Consider the following 13,632-nt stretch of genomic DNA (forward strand, 5'->3'; position numbering starts at 1 on the left):
TCAGCCTTGGAGGAGATTATGTTGAGAAATAAAAAAAAAATTCTTAAAAACGTTGTTTTTCTTGGTCAGGCCGGAAACTTATCAATCCACCCTCGTATGTAAAAGGTGGCAGGGGCAATATAAAAAAAATCTACGATTTTACACAAGTTTTGAAACTGAATTCTTTTGTCGAAAACTGAACCATTTGGTCATAAGTCACACTTCTTGGTTGAAAATTCGTCTTTATGTGTTGAAAATTAAACAATTTTATTACAATTTTTTCCTTCCTTGACTTACAAATTTGGTTTGGTTAAAAATTCAACTATGGTGTCAAAGATTTGTCTTTTTGGTTTGAAAATTCATCTCTTTCTGTAAAAATTTAACTGACTGATTAAAAATTAATCTGTTTCCGTGGAAAATGAATTTTTTTGTTGAAAATTCAATTGTTTTGTAGAAAATTCCTATTTTTAGCTTAAAAAATCAACAGAAAATGTTGACTATTTAGTTCAAGATTTATATACTTTGCTAAAAATTTGTATTTATTGTTAGAAAATCAATTTTTTTCAACTGAAAATTTAACTGCTTTGTTGACAACTCAACTCGTTGGTTAAGTTTTTTTTTTATTCAACTGTTTTTTAGAAAAATCACCATTTTAGCTTGAAAATTAAATAATTTAGCAGACAATTTAACTGTTTGGTTGAAAATGATTTTTCTTCATTGTTCTTTTTTATGAAAAATTAATTTTTTGTATTAATAATGCAACTGTTTGATTGAAACTTCATCCTTTTAGGTTGTCAATAAAGGCGCGTTCCGCTAGCACCTCTACAACGAAATTTGAATACTTTCTTCATGTGATAATTTTGGGCTTTTTTGGAACACCGATGCCGATTTTTGGGCTCTTTTAGTTTTTTAAAAAAACCGACTTTTGGATGGATGTGCTGGCCGTCAGCACCTCCACTACAGAAAATTGATCGAATTGAAAAAATTTACCGCGCCAGATTTTGGGCTCTTAAAAACTGCAAAAATTAATTTTGAAGAACAAATCCCATCTTTCAAAAACTACCTTTAAAAATGAAATTTGCACTTAAACTAAATGTAAACATATTTGAATTTTGGGCTCTTATTTGACACTAATCTCGATTTTCGGGCTCTATTATTTTTCTCAAAAAAACTGGAAATTTTGGTGTAGGTGCTGGCCGCCAGCATCACCACTGCGTCAACTATGAAAAATTGAAAAAATCAATAGCGCCAAAATTTTGGACTTATTTTGCGCATTGCAAAAATGTAAAAATTAATTTTCAAAAAACAGCCCCTATCTCCGCAAAACCATCCTTAAAATAAAATATGCATTTAAACTAAAAGTAAGAGCATCCTCATGAGACTTTTGAGAATTGTCTTTTACTCTTTTTGGGCACCAATACCGATTTTTGGTGTCTTTTACTTTTCTTTAAAAAAACGGAATTTCAGGGTGGAGTTGCTTCCGGCTAACAGTCCACTAAGAAAAAATTTAAAGTTAAGAAATTCAACAGCGCCAGACCTTTGGGCTTTTTCTGAATTCTCAAAAACTGAAAAAATTAATTTCCAAAAAACAAGCTCTGTCTCCTAAAAATTACCCGTAAAATAATTTTGGCACGTAGCCTTAACGTAAGCATACCCGAATATTGTGCTTTTTTTGGACACCAATAACACTCACAAACTATTTCCAAAAATCAACCTTAATCTTAAAAAAATCCCAAAGAAAAAGATATGGAATAAGTACGAGCAATAATGTATGGTAGGTCTGAGCTAGTTTTGAGCCTACTTAAAATAAAAATTATATTGTCGGAAAGCAACCCATAACACTAACAGCTACCCCTAACTAAAAATATAGATGTTAAGCAAAACTAAAACCATACAAATAAAAGTCATTGGTTTTGCTGGGTTCACAAAACACTGCCGAAACATCTCCAAACAAAAAAGAATCATTCTATTCACCCTCCAAAAACTCTAAGCTATACCCACTACCCCACAGTGATAATAGAAAAATCAAATAAAGAAAGATCCTTCACGTCTTTAACCAATAGCAGAGATTTGAGGGCTTTGCAATTATGTTTAGAGATTTTTGGCAATTATTTGTAATTACAAATTTTTTTCGTAGATTTTAGTTGAAGGCAGCTGAGACTGGATTCTTTAAATTTGATAGGTGTAGTTTCGGTTTTTTTTTGAAATATAACTGTGGGAGTGGATATATCTACTACAGACTTAATAAGTTGTGTGTGTTGTTTAGTTTCAATTTGAAATATTTGTACCGTTTTAATTAATGAAAGGTGATACTTGATTAGTTAAATGTGACAGTGGTAGTTCCTGGGGGACGTGTAATATTACTGTGCAGATAAATATATTAACTAGAGTCCTGCAAAGTGATATGGGGTGATTCTTTTTATTTATATTTTTTTAGTTTTGTTTAACATCTATATTTTTAGTTAGGGTTATGCTTTACATTAAGGCAATGTTGATTTTTTAATTTTTTCGTAGTGGAGGTGCTAGCGGGAAGCAACTCCACCCCGAAAAAAACTTTTAAAAACCCCAAATTATTGCATGAAGAAAGTTTTCTAATTCCATTGTGGAGGTACTAGCGGAACGCATCCTGTCAGTAATCAACTCCTTGGTTGAAGGTTTAACTACTTTCTTAAAAGTTAACTTTTTTCATTGAAGATTCGTAATTTTAGTTGAAAATGTGTATTTTTAAATTTAAAAGTAATTTTTTAACTGAAAATTTAAGTGTTTTGTAGAGAATTAGTTTTTTTATTAAAAAATAGTCCTCTTGAATGATAATTTAACCATTACATTTTTGGTTTAAATTTTTCGTTTTAGTACACAAATTCAATCGTTTAGTAAAAATTCTTAGAAAAGAAAACTTATTCAAATAAAATTTAGATTAACATCACATCCATTGTTCAAACTGTTGAGGAGTACAGAGGGATCACTTTCATGCCAGATGCCTACAAAATATATGCAGAAATTTTCAGAAAAAGGTTAGAGTCAGAAGAGAGAGAAAGTATCCCACACAATCAGACGGGTTTTTAGAAAAGATATGGGAACCATAGACAACATTTACGTTCTGAACTACTTGGTTAACAGAAATTTAGGGAGAAAGAAAGGGAAACTATTCGTGATGTTTGTAGATTTCAAAGCAGCGTTTGACTCAGCGAACAGAAAAGTGCTATGGTGGGCAATGGAAGAGAGGGGAATAGATGTAAAGCTGATGGAGAGGATAAAGAACATTTTTACTGCAACCAGGATTAGGGTGAAGATAGGAAAGGAAAAAGGAGAGGTATTCTGGACAGGAAGAGTCTAAGGCAAGGGTATCCTTTGAGTCCGCTACTTTTTAGCATACTGTTGGCAGATTCAGAGGAGAAGTTAAAGAAGAAAGGGAAGGGGGGGGGCAATATTGGGTAACAGCAAACTATACTCTCTAGCTTGAGCGGACGACGCAGTTCTGTCAGCAAACGACAATAAGGGGATGAACCTACTGATAGCAATATTCGAAGAGTATGTGGGAGCAAAGGATCTGACGGTAAACGTAGAGAAGACCAAGGTGTTGTGCTTCAGAAGTAAAAAAACGATAACAGATTACGTTTGAAAGATAAACGGACAAACAGTGGAAAATTGGAAGAGGTCTGTTACCTAGGTTATTGGTTTGAGGCAGGAAGGGGAAACGATCTGGTTATGGAAGGAACATAGGAAAGTAGAGAGCATGTATGAGCCATTTCTGAGATGGGCGATAGGGGTTAGCTGGAGTTGTCCAGGATGCATGTCAAGGGAAGAATTAGGGAGGGAAAAATGGTTATCAGATAAATTAAGAGAGCCTGGAATTTTGATGAGAAGCTGGAAAGGACAGAGGGGAATAGAATAGCACAAGTATGCTCCGACGATGTTCGGAAGAAAGAGCCGAAAGGCAATCTGGGAAATTCGAAATGGAAGGAAGAAAGGAGAAAAATGAGGAGGGTTTGTGATATACGAGAAGGGCTTATGGAGTGGCAGGACATAGAGCTAGAGCTATTTTTAAGAAAATGATAATAGCCAAATAAGGTATGATTGCAATCTGCGGAGCGAACACAGTAAATTCTCGAGATATTATTTATCTGAAATTGGATAAAAACGCTGTAAATAATTGAAAACTAAAATTATCAGACGGCAGATAATTTTTATCATGAGGCGGATAAAAATTATCCGTCGTCGGATAATTGTAGTTTTCAATTGTATTCAGCGTTTTTATCCAACTTCAGATAAATAATATCTCGGGGATTTACTGTGAACACTGTGAACATGAAAATTCTCGAAAAAGTCTAAATATATTCATTGTGCATTGAAACCAGCGCTTTAACTTCCAAACCACATGAAGTAACAGGAAGGCTAATAATTAATAGTGGCGATGATATTTGCAATAAAACTGTGCGTATAGAATAAATGAATTGTACGTGCAAGGCTTAATAAACTATTGACACTCTATCACTGACTCTATCCCTTGTGGTCCCATGGACCTATCTTTTTCTATCTTTGTTGTTCAAAAATGTTTATCTTTATCGGTCTCAGACTACCCACTATCAACGAAATATCGTTTTAATTTCTATCCATTTGAATCCACTCAAGAATGTAGTATTCTTATGCGTCTTGAGAATAATAATATATCTCGAATTTCAAACTCCCGCATAATAGTAATAAACCAGCTCCAGCAAGGGATTATAAACCTAACAACAAAATTCCGTAGCTTTACGACTTACGAGTCGAAGTTCGAACTCTGCAAAAGCATCTGCTGAACTTCCACTTATTGACGGAGCAAATGATTTCACTTGTGTCTAACTTCTACAGTCAGCCACCTACTGGGAACCTGCCGGTACTAAGTCAGGGATGTACGTCAACTAGCGCGCGCCTCATTAAGGATAGACGTGGATAAGCGGAGGATTCGTTTGGATAGAACGACTAGGATTCAAGAAGATTTAAAAAAGATAGAAATGTATTTACTTGGATAGGAAAATAGGTATTCCAAAGATAGACGAAATTTTGATTTAATCAACGAATAGACTAGGATAGAGGTTGATAAGCTGTGGATTAATTTAGATAGAAAGATTGAGATTCGCCAAGATAGGGCTATCTTATATTTCTGAAAAGATAGAAATGGATTTACTTCGATAGGAAAATAGGGATTAAAAAAGATAGACTAAATTTTAGATTGCCCAACGGATAGAGGTGGATAAGACGTGGATTTATTTAGATAGAAAGATTGGGATTCAAGAAGATAGGGCTATCTTATATTTTTAAAAAGATAGAAATGGATTCACTTGGATAGGAAGATAGAGATTTAAAAAGATAGACGAAATTTAAGATTGCGGATAGACATGTATAGGAAGATTAGGATTCAAAAGAATAGAGGTGATCGTAGATTGGAAGAAAGATAGAAATTTATCTGAGGGATAGACTTGGGATCAGGATGGATACATCGGTTCTTTCCATTTCAATCTAAAAGATAGAAAATGTTTCAAACGGATAGAGACTATCCAATTACTTCCAGCAGGAAAGATAGATTGCCAGTCCTTCCAAATGATTTCAACATTTCCAAGCTTTGGCACTCGATGAAAACTTAAATTGAGGGTTTTATTCCCTTTGAAGTCAGAACAACAATTTCTGAAACTTTTTGATTTTCGATATTGACTTGCAAATTCCATTATTGGAGCAAATAATTATCAGCTCGAAAGTATTTTGCTCGTCAGACCTACTTTCATTACAGCACTTATTTCTTTAATTAGACGATCGTTATAGTTAAACACTACGTTTTTGCGTAGGGGCCGACAGTGTCGATTAGCATGTTTAAATCCCCAAAGGAATCTGAGAATTGGGTAATATAATATTTCAGAATATCTAGGACTACTTCGGAATAAGTCGAAATATTTAGGAATATTAAAATGGAAATATTTAGCGAGTATACCAGGAATATCGAAGTGGTCGACCCCTCGGACGATCCCTTATAAATACAAATCTAATTTTTATTGTGGCAACATTGTCTACATACCAAAGTTGGAATCACTGGGATAAATGGGATACAATGTGGGAGGGATTAATAATTAATAATAATATCGAGAGATCGCCACATGGAGGTTGATGCTGCGTACGATTCTTTCTCTTGGAATATCAAGCCTGTATCCAATCTGTGAAGTTCTGCGCTCCCGCCGAGGGTGGAAGGGGGAGGGGGTGGGAGAAGGACAGAGAACGGACGGTCCTCGGCCGTGGCTGGTACCACCATTCTCCCGTTCCTCCTCTCGCATTTATTCCCCCGAATCTCCTCACCATATGCCACCCAAGCTCCCACGTTTACATTTTACACCTCTACTCGTTATGATGTAGACAAGAAAAAATCTCAAGTCCATTTCATAATATGGACCATCTTTCGTTCCAGAGATTAATCTAATATTATTGTTGCAATGGTTCAAAGTCGAAAATCAGAACTAGAAGTCTAGAACACGTTTCAACAAGTTTTTTTCTATTTTCCTTTTTATTTAGACTGGTAACTACTAGAGATGGAATTTAGTTTTTACTTTTTGTTTAATACATATAGTTATTTATGTAAGTTTGTTTTGCTATTAGCTTATAATAGTTCTATTTTTAATGTCATGCCATTTTTTATTTTGCTATTTTATTATATTGTGTTTCTTTGTTTTTGTTTGTAGAGCTGCAGGGCATTAAACTTTGGCCTCGCTTCGACGTAAATCGAATGCGGCAAAGTCCAAGAATAAATTTACGAAAAGTTCAGAACCGCGACCTTGAACTTGAACGAACAGCTGATTCTATAGAGGGGTTCTCATACGCTTAATATCATCTAATCGAAGAGAATATTACATAATTTAATCAAATTCGAATTCATTGGTGAGTAATCAATCAATACTGAAGTATTTGTGTTATTTCTATTCTCACATTTTAATTATCCATCTATATCTCTATGAATGTCTAATTACTATTATGTGGTTGTACTGCCTATTGGATTCTAAATCTATTCTTGAATTTTCAAAAATATATTTTTTAAAAAAGGTAGATTAGTTATTGTTTTATGGCAAAATTTGTAAATAAAAGGAAGAAATGTCTGTTGCAGCCACTCTGGTCCCGATCCTCATCTTTATTTCCCCTAAACAACTGATGATTAATTTAATCGATTTCCGAAAAATCAAACAACCCCACCAAAGAATAAAGGCGGAATTCGGAATCAAAGAGAGATGATTTACGCGTTTTACCAGCACTTTTTTAGTACTGAAAATGGCACTTTACACAACAGGAGGAGCGAGAGTAAGTGTGCGTGCCCGCAGTACAATAATGAGTCCACAATACTCCTAGGAGTAGTATGGGCTCATAGTCATACCGTGCGCATGCGCAATTGGCAGTGTGCCTTTATGGCCACGTGAAGTTTAACTCAGATTTCAGACGAGTGAAACTTGTAAATCATACCCTTTTTACATAAAGTATCGTGTGTACCAAGAAGGCAAACTTCGTTTTTTTAAATAATTATTAATCAAATATGGAATAGTTAAATTTATAGTTAAAAATTCAATTTTCAACCAAAAAGCAGTGCTTCCAAATCGGCTCCTAAACCGCACTGCGCATACGTCACACCAGTAGCCTCATTGGACGTTGATCGCGCGCTTATTTGAAATATTTAAATATACAAATCAATTTGGTAAAATATATATTGAATATAAAGTACAACAAATATTATAAATGATTTAAAATTTATATTTGTGAAAGAAGGTATTCCTTCTTTAAAATTTGAAATTCATAATTTTTTATAAAGAGTAGAATGAATGAATTAACTCACCGTTTACTCTACAAGACTATTTTGTGATCTAAAGATTACCTTCATTAATTCAACAATGTAATTTTATCGTAAAAATTTATTTAATCGTTTAATAATTTCAAAAAAGTGCGCCATTTGCAAGTAATGAAATATACCGATGCGAAGCATGTGCAGTACAGTTAGTGAGACGAATTGGGAGCACGGCCAAAAAAATGTATTTTTAACGAAGTAGTTCAACTTACAACTAAGTAATAAAAGAAACCAAATAATAATATTTCCAACCAAACTGCTGATTATATGAGCAGTAATCTTTTTTAGTTCAAAATTCAACTTATTGAATTAGAAATTATATTTTTTAGTTAAAAATTCAACTATTTCGATGAAAATTCAATTTTTGGTTGACGATTTATTTTTTTTAGTCGAAAATTTATCTAATTTGCTGAAAAAATCATCTTTTTTGGTAGCAACTAATCTTCTTGGTTGAAAATTCAACTATTCCAGTTAAAGATTCATCATTTTAGTTGAAAATGTATTTTATTTGTTGTTTAACAATGCAACTATTTGGTTGACATTAGTTTCTTTAAACTAAAATTTAACTATTCTATTTTTAGTTGAAACTTGGTTTGTTTTGTTGAAAATTCAACTATTTGTTTGAAAATGGCTCATTTTTTAGTTAAAACTTTAACTATTACGTTGAAAATTTATATATTTTGTTGAAAAGCCGTCTTTTTTGGTAGAAAATTAAACCTCTTATTTGAAATTTCATCTTTTTGGATAAAAAGAAACTTATCGATTGAAAGACAGTGATCTTTTTTAGTTCATAATTCAACTATTTTGTCGAAAGTTCATTTTCTAAATGAAAAGTTCGTCTATTTGAATCAGAATTCATGCATTTTGTTCAAAAATCGTCTTTTTGGGAAAAAATGAATCTTTTTTATGAAAATTCAATCATTTGGTTAACAATTTATCTATCTTGTTCAAAATGTTATATTTTCACTTAAAAAGTGAAAGATTTCAAAGACAAATTTAAGGAATGATTATATTAGTTTTTTAGTTTTATTTAATTGATTTTTCAATGCTTTTTAAATTAAGCATAATAATTGAATGCTTAGAAACTGAAAAAACATTATTGATAATAAACTAGAAAAAATTCAACAATTTAGTGGACATTTTGTTCCATTTTTGAAAAATCATGTATTTTGTCAAAAATATAAATATTTTGGTAGAAAGTTTAACTAGTTGGTTAAAAACTAACTTTTAAATCAAATTAATTTAATTAACATACTTAATACAATATGAAACATTTTAAATTCCTAAGACTTTAAGTCGAAATATATATTGAATTTTCAATAAACAGGATTAATTTTCAAACCAAAAATATAACTTTCCAACAAACTGTATACATTTTCTACCAAATTGATGAATTTGAAAACTTATAAGGGATAAATTTCTAAACAAAATTGCAATTTTCAGATAAAAGAACATTACTTTTAACAAAAAAAAAAGAATTTTCATCAAAAATGTAACTAAAAAAAAATGCATTTTTTACCAAATAATAAAAGTTTTAACTAAGCAGCTGAATTATCCAGAAAAACTATAATATTCTACTAAAAAAACACAAATTTTCAACCAAATTTTCAATAAAATTGTTGAATCTGACAATATGATTTTTGAACAACAACGCTTATTTTCATCCGAGTAATTTAATTTTCTACCAAATTGTTGAATCCTCAACTAAATTAGTATAACTTAGACCCACGCATTTACATTTTTAACCAAAATAACGAATTTTCATCCAAGAAACTCAATTTTCGACCACATAAGACGAATTTTTAATAACATAAATGAATTTTCAACTTGAAAAGGTCAATTCTGAAATAAATTTTTAAACATAAATGAGAAAATTTCTGTAATTGTATTGTTTATTATTACATGATTAATTACATTGAAATAATTAGATTGTTGTAACGAAATAGTTAAATTTCTAATCAAAAAGAATAATTTTACAGCAAGGAGATTAACGTTTCACCAAAAAAGACGAGTTTTCCAAAAGTACATTAGTGTTTCACAAAATTTTTAACTTTAAGGCCAAATGGACTATCTGCAAAACGTTTAAATTTGGATAAAAATAGATTAATTTTTAATCGTATAGTTTCAATTTTCTACTGAATAGTTAAATTTTCAACTAGAAAATATTAATTTTCCTCTAAAAGGAATAATTAATTTTTCAGTCAAGGAGATGAATCTACAACTCAAAAAATGAATTTTTAACAAAGAAGTTAAACTTTTAACGTAGCTGCATTTCTTATCAAAAAAGATGACTTGTTACCAAAATATATGCATTTTCAACAAAATAATAAAATTTTTAACTAAATACTAGAATTTTTAATCAAACGAGATGAATTTGAAAGCAAAAATATAATAGCAGACTTTTCAACCAAAGTTATGTTGTTTAAAAGCAGAGAAAAAAGAAGAATTCTTTCAAATTTATCTTCAAGAAACTACTCAATTTAATCTAAGTTCGTAACGTTACTTCCCCCACCCCACCCCCTCCGCCCAAACACTGTTACAAATCGTAATTTTTAGCGTGCCCCCCCCCCCAAATTAGTAACGTAGTTTGTGGAAAAAAGTTAAATTTTTAACTAAAAAAGATAAATGTTCAACCAAACAGGAAATAATTACATTTTCAGTCACAAAAATAATTTTTAAAAATGTTAAAAAATAGTAAAATTTGGAAGAAAAGTTTTTTTTAACTAAAATGATGAATCACTAGCCAAAAACGTAAATTTCTAAGAAAATAGTTCTACATTCAACTAAGAAGTTGAATTTTATTCCAAGAAAGGTTTTTCAGTCGCTATTTATGATTTGCGATCATCTTGGAAATTTAATCAAGTATAGTGAACCCCGGAGTTAGTGCCGGGTTTGAGACTGACGGTGAACCTATCTCAGGGGACTCCGAACTAATTTGTCTCTATGCTGGTTCCCTCTGTTTTGTCACGCCTGAGTGAACACTGCGCATGCCCCGCAGCTACTCTCATCCATACCCGTGGCGCGGCGTCCATTCTCGTAGACTCCAATCCAGGGTCCTTAAATCCAATCTCAACTGTCAATGGAAAAATTGTATCCGTAACCAAATATTTGATAATTTACTGATTTTTGTTTCTAAAGGAAAGTTATGATTAAATTAAATTAGATTAGATTAGATAAATTATTTATCTCGTAGCTTTTATTTAAACTGATTTAAGAAAATAATAAAGCACATGTACACGTAAATTCAAAAATTGAATCCAGATACTCATTTCACAACATCAAAATAATAAGAATCTATTGTGATTACAATCTTGGGCAATAATTTTATTATGTTTGGATATCCGAATCTGTGAATCACAAGTACTGTGTGAAAAATTTAGATACTCATTTCATAAAATCACAAACACATAAAAAACTATAAAATTGGGATTAGAATCTTTTGCGACAATTTTAATATATTTGGATATCCGAATCATTGAATCGCAAGTGCCGTGTGAAAGTTTTACTTCTTAATAACCTTTTTAACTAATTCGAGAAAATAATCAAACATATGTACATGTCAATTTCAAAATTAAATTCAGATACTCATTTCACAACATCACAAATATTTTTAAAAAACTAGAACATTGTAATATATCAATATAAATTATTAAATAATTAGATAAAATTGTTGAACAAAAATCTAATTACAATTTTTTAATGTTTTAATATGGTTGTGATGCTGTGAAATGAGTATCTGAATTCAATTTTTTTATTGACATATACATATGTTTTATTATTTTGTGGAATTAGTTTAAGATTTGATTAATAAGTCAAAATTTCACTCTGGACTTGCGATTCAGAGATTCGGATAACAAAACACAATAAAATTGCTGTACAAGACAATGCACCTGTACTTTCTTTTACTTTGAAAAAATGTTATAATAATTGAATAAAATAATAACATAAATAAAACTATTCAAACAACATTGTTCAAATATTTATTCAAATAAAATAATAATTTCAATACAAAAGTTAGCGAGCGAATGATAGTCTGGTACCCGGAAAAAACTTGAGATACCTGGAAATAAAACCTGGCATTGTAAGGGTATTTTTTTGGGATTCGAGTGGACAGTCTGTTTTAGGTAAAATAAATATTATGTAAGGTAGAATTTGTGGAATATTCATGCGCCTAATATGGAATTTCCATATTTATGCTTTCATCGCAACTCAAAGTGAAGTCGGCTCGAAAGATCCCTCGAGTTGAGTCTATACTAGATGGATATCCTTCTTACGAACCATCACAAAGTGGTTTCTCGGTGAACGTAGTAGCGGCACGTCAGTACAGGGAGAGCCGCCGCACGGCTCGCATCGGGTTTTTCAACTTGTCTTTACAAGTCCAGACTTGCATACATCCGTTTGAATAATTTTCTGTGCAGTGACGTACGAATTCGAATTTCAGTGGTGCACATCACAGGAATGCATATTGTGTAGCTTCAGCGAGACTAGTGGGTTGTTTTTCTCGACAAATTATTCTCGAAATAACGAAATACCTTGGTGAGTTTTCGACGAACACGTTTTGAACTTACTCGTGACTGCGCGGCTGCTTAATAAGTGAAAGTTCTGTTGATGTTATCTCACAAAAATCCGAAAGGAAGTAACCTGGGAAGTGCAAAGAATTGCTGAGATTTGAATTACAAATTTAGGCGTTAGAACTAAGAATTTTTAATGAGGGTTCCTTTGAACAATTTTTTTTTTAAATCCGTGAATTCAAATCGTTTTCAATCGAAAAGAGGAGCAAATGCAAGTTTAAATTTTTTGTTATAGAATAATTCTAATTTGAAGGCGATTTAAAGTTAAGAAATTTGACTTGAATTCTACAATTTATGTATAAATAAAAGGGAAGCCTTAAAAGTTAAAGAATTTTTCAATTGACATAGTCTTTAAATCGAATAAGTTTAAACCAAATATTTAGGAATAGGTAATTTCAAATTGAAAACTTACTTGAGAATTTTTTAGTTGGAGTGTTTCTCGGTTTGAGTGATCTGAAATCGAAAGCGCTTTTGGCATTCAGGGTGTCTGCTCATTTGTAAAAACCTGGAAATGTCAAGGAATTTTTTCATTTATTCCAGTAGAAGATTCGTCAGTTTAGTTGAAAAATCATCTTTTTTCTGAACAATAATTTTTTTAATAAAAAAGTTAACTATTGTATTTTTATTTGAAAATTTATATTTTTTATTTGAAAATTCTTTCAAAAATTCATTTTTTTGACAAATCATCATTTTAATTGAATATTAAACAATTTGGTTGAAAACTCGTTTTTTTATTGAAACCGTTTTTTACCTAAAAATTTAACTGATCCAGTTGAATATTCCATCTCTTTATAAAATTTATCTCTTTAGTTGAAAATTAATTTTTCACTTGGAGTTTAACTATCCCAGTTGAAAATATATCTATTATGTTAAACATTCATTTCATTTCTAGGGTTGAAAATTTGTTTTTGCGGTTGAAAATTAATTTTTTACTCTGAATTTAACTATTCCAGATCTATTATATTGAAAATACGTTTTTTGTTTGTTTGTTGAAAATTATTGCTTTTAATTGAAAATTCAACTATTCCAGTTGTAGATTCATCATTATAGTTGAAGGTTTGCCTTTTTTAGTTGAAAATTCTATTCTGTTCGAAAATTCATTACGTTACTTTGCTTGTAAAGTAAAGTTTTTTATTTAAAATTAATTGTATTTAACTGAAAGTTTAATTATTTCATTTCTGTTTGAACATTTCTTTTTTCTTGAAAATTCAACTATTTGGTTAAAAATTCATA

At 31.1% G+C, this 13,632-nt stretch overlaps 1 protein-coding gene across 2 annotated transcripts in view; it reads left to right on the forward strand.

The window, feature by feature from the left end:
* The window catches only part of LOC117173340 (PTB domain-containing engulfment adapter protein 1-like), a 155,527-nt gene that overhangs the window by 66,859 nt on the left and 75,036 nt on the right, over window positions 1-13,632 (forward strand). Inside the window, exon 2 of one of the 2 annotated variants that reach the window (XM_033361954.1) lies at window positions 6,684-6,879. The gene's annotated coding sequence lies outside the window, so the exon portion shown is untranslated. Of the gene's footprint in view, window positions 1-6,683; window positions 6,880-12,139; window positions 12,365-13,632 lie in introns of those variants that run through there. The other variant, XM_033361875.1, reaches the window with a different exon arrangement.

Source organism: Belonocnema kinseyi, chromosome 1, assembly GCF_010883055.1.
Source record: "Belonocnema kinseyi isolate 2016_QV_RU_SX_M_011 chromosome 1, B_treatae_v1, whole genome shotgun sequence".
NCBI lineage: Eukaryota > Metazoa > Arthropoda > Insecta > Hymenoptera > Cynipidae > Belonocnema > Belonocnema kinseyi.